Genomic DNA, 3,121 nt, shown 5'->3' with positions numbered 1-3,121 from the left:
AACACATTTCATTACACCAAATACACAAAATAATGTTCTTTTATGTTCTTTGGGCTAAGTAAAGAAACAGACGGGACGTGGGACCCAAATGACAAGGCAAACACGAAGAACTGCATTCCATGTGTTGTGTTTATTCCTGTAATACAAGAATGATATTTCCGTTGGAGAGACGGTGGGGATTCATACATACCCACATGTGTGTAATTACATAAAGTCGCCAACAGAGGTCACAAAACCATCATTAATTGAACCAGAACAAACCAATTCTGGTGAAAGGCATGCCATTTATACTTAAATTTTCTTGCTTAACTAAGGATACTCTTCTAAAAGATGTGATTATGCCGAAAATGTTTAATAAGAAAAACACATTTCTTCATTTTTATGTTACAGAAAAAAACACATTTCTAGGATGGGCCTCTGATTCTGCCAAGGAAGAGGATGCTGTTAGTGGGGTTGTGCCTGATGAAGAATAAGAAGGGATGATCTGCTATGAAATGTTTTGATGGAATGCATCAAAGCATTAGCAAACATGCAGTGGCTGCTGCTGCCTCAGTGCCTTCCTCATTGACCTCAATAAAAGCCTTGTGGACCACCGCTGAAATGAAGAGACCACCTTTACTGCTCATGCCTGTCAGATCAGCCTTTGATTCCTGGAACACAGAGCTCATACCCATCTTTTGCAAATTTTCTGATAGGGAAATCTCAACCTCCAGCTCGAACTTTGGCAAATGGACTCTGATATCCATCCATGTGGCCATTTTGTCTCTTTCGGTCCAGTCAAGCAGCTTGTCAAGAGTCAACTAGCTCTCCAGCTGTCAAACACACACACAAACTGAAAAATAACATACACAGCACCAAACTATTCCACAGGATCAAAACTAGCCATCTTTCATTGATTATGCCACTTTTGCTGACCTTAAGAAGAGGGTCAGAACCATCCTGAGTTTCATTTGGAAGAAGGATCAACATGCTGAGCTCCTCCTTTACGTATGGCAACTCCAGCACCTGCAGCTCATACTCTGGGATGTATCTGAAGGGAACTTCTTCTCCTGGTACATCATTTGCACAGGCCTGCACTCATTCTGTTTGTAGATAAATGCCAGTACATTCAAAATGACTTACAAAATTCAACACGTGAACTTTATATTTATTTTTCATATACACTCCTGAAATAAAATGCAGATCACACCTGGTTTATTTTAAATGGCATTTCTTTAGTGTTTCTTGTTTCAAATGGGTGCATCCAGTTCCCTTTGAAGTAGATGGCATTAACCAGAGCTAGCCGGGTCAGCTCATTTACAACACCACGCTTAAGAAGATCTTTAATTTTATCTGAAGTGAAAAACAAACAAAAAACAGTATTTCATCATTTATAGTATTCTGATCATTGACATCAAATCACTGCATGTTTTACTTTTTTTCAGTTTACAAGTAGCCTACCAACATCAGTTCTCTATTTCACATATAAAGCAAATATAATTCTGATTTCAGCTCAAACTCTAATCAAACAAAATAGAACTGTATATGGAACTGATCTTCTCACTCTCTGTCTGCTCTTCCACCCATTTGTTAATGAGCTGTCGTGACTCGTCAGATGCCCCAATGAAGTCCACAGCCTGAAGGTCAGTGTGGTACAGCTTCAGAGTGGAGTCCAAATACTCCTGCAGCACAAAATAAAGGTGGTATCTCATTTGGAAAGAAAAAAAAAAAACACAGCGCATTTGCATGTGAATTATACACGTTCTTCTCTCAGATAAGGCAAAGCATGAATTTAGCAAAGCACACAGAGAGCATTAAAATGTCTCATTGAAGGCAGAATGGACTCACAGGTAAGAAGCTGAAGGTTTTCTCTCCATAGAGGCGATTTGCTAGTTTGAGGGTGTAGGAGGCTGATGGACTGTTGAGAGTTGAGGTGAGGGTCTCGAAATGAGAGAACATCAGAGACAGAACTAAAGGACAAAACCTGCAAAGAGAAAGACAGATGGGTGAACTATGAACATATTTGATATTATGACATAATTTTCATGACAATTAAGCTTTATTATCATAATGCAATGATCAATTATTTTAAATTATTTATATATCGTTAGCATTTCTTGTACTGTTTTTCATCAAGCTTGTTCAAAAGCATTGCAATCTAATGAACCACCAAGAATCACCATTACTTCTGTTGGAGCACAACTAGTATCAATTTCTTCATCATTAGTGCTAAAATAGATTATCAGTAACAGAAGTGGTATGATTTAGAAGCTTTACAGACACAATCAGAATGATATTTAAAGTAATAGTACCAACAGTAACATTTCAGTCCCTCATACCTTTGCCATTTCTTTGGTAGTTTCTCCTCGGGCTCCCAAGTAGACCATGCTGAGCGCTGCACTGATGCTCAGTGGAGGAAAGAACATGTTTCCCTCAGCGTTGCTCGCGCTCAGAGCCCGATAGAGATCCAGAGCGAAGAGACTGTTAGCACGAGAGAGACCCTCCATGACTGATGACACTGCTACAAATAAAAACCAAAACATTAGTTGAGATTACCATACTTTATGCTGCCATCTTGCAAATCATTAGGCTTGAACGAGTATAAATATATTATTTTACGTTTGTTAATTTTGGACTTTCGCCGTAAATTAATCAGTTCTGCTTTGTTCGACAGCTCAGCTCAGGCAACTGCAATGGCGTATTGAAAAATGTATGCAAGTGTATGGCTCTATTCATCAGAATGAGGAAGTAGTTTTCCACCCTCAATTCCATACGAGGCTGAACCCAGCTTCTTATTCACAGCTTCACATTGACGCTATCCATTCAAAATGGTTTATTATTCTTTTCTAAAAACAGACACAATAGTAACAGGGTGCCTAAAAAAGCGTGAGTAAGAGAAAAACTACATGGTCCCTAAGTTGAGCTGATGACACGTTCAGTAATTAAATAATACTGTAATTATATTGTATGTGCCTTTACATATTTAATGTCCATTTTAGATTATATATCAGTGTCATTTGCATTTAAAAATAATTTATTATTATTTTATTCTGAAAACAGCCACAAAAGCAACAGGGGCCATTAAAAAAACGTGAAAAAGAGAAAAAAACACACGGTCCCTAGAAGCTACTAGCCTTAGTAT

At 38.1% G+C, this 3,121-nt stretch overlaps 1 pseudogene; it reads right to left on the bottom strand.

Moving 5' to 3' along the window:
* Positions 1–376: 376 nt before the first annotated feature.
* Positions 377–2,510, bottom strand: LOC107754975 (leukocyte elastase inhibitor-like; annotated as a pseudogene).
* Positions 2,511–3,121: the final 611 nt, after the last annotated feature.

This window comes from Sinocyclocheilus rhinocerous, unplaced genomic scaffold, assembly GCF_001515625.1.
Source record: "Sinocyclocheilus rhinocerous isolate Xijiao unplaced genomic scaffold, SAMN03320098_v1.1 scaffold2728, whole genome shotgun sequence".
Lineage (NCBI taxonomy): Eukaryota > Metazoa > Chordata > Actinopteri > Cypriniformes > Cyprinidae > Sinocyclocheilus > Sinocyclocheilus rhinocerous.
This window is presented reverse-complemented; position numbering and strand designations above follow the sequence as displayed.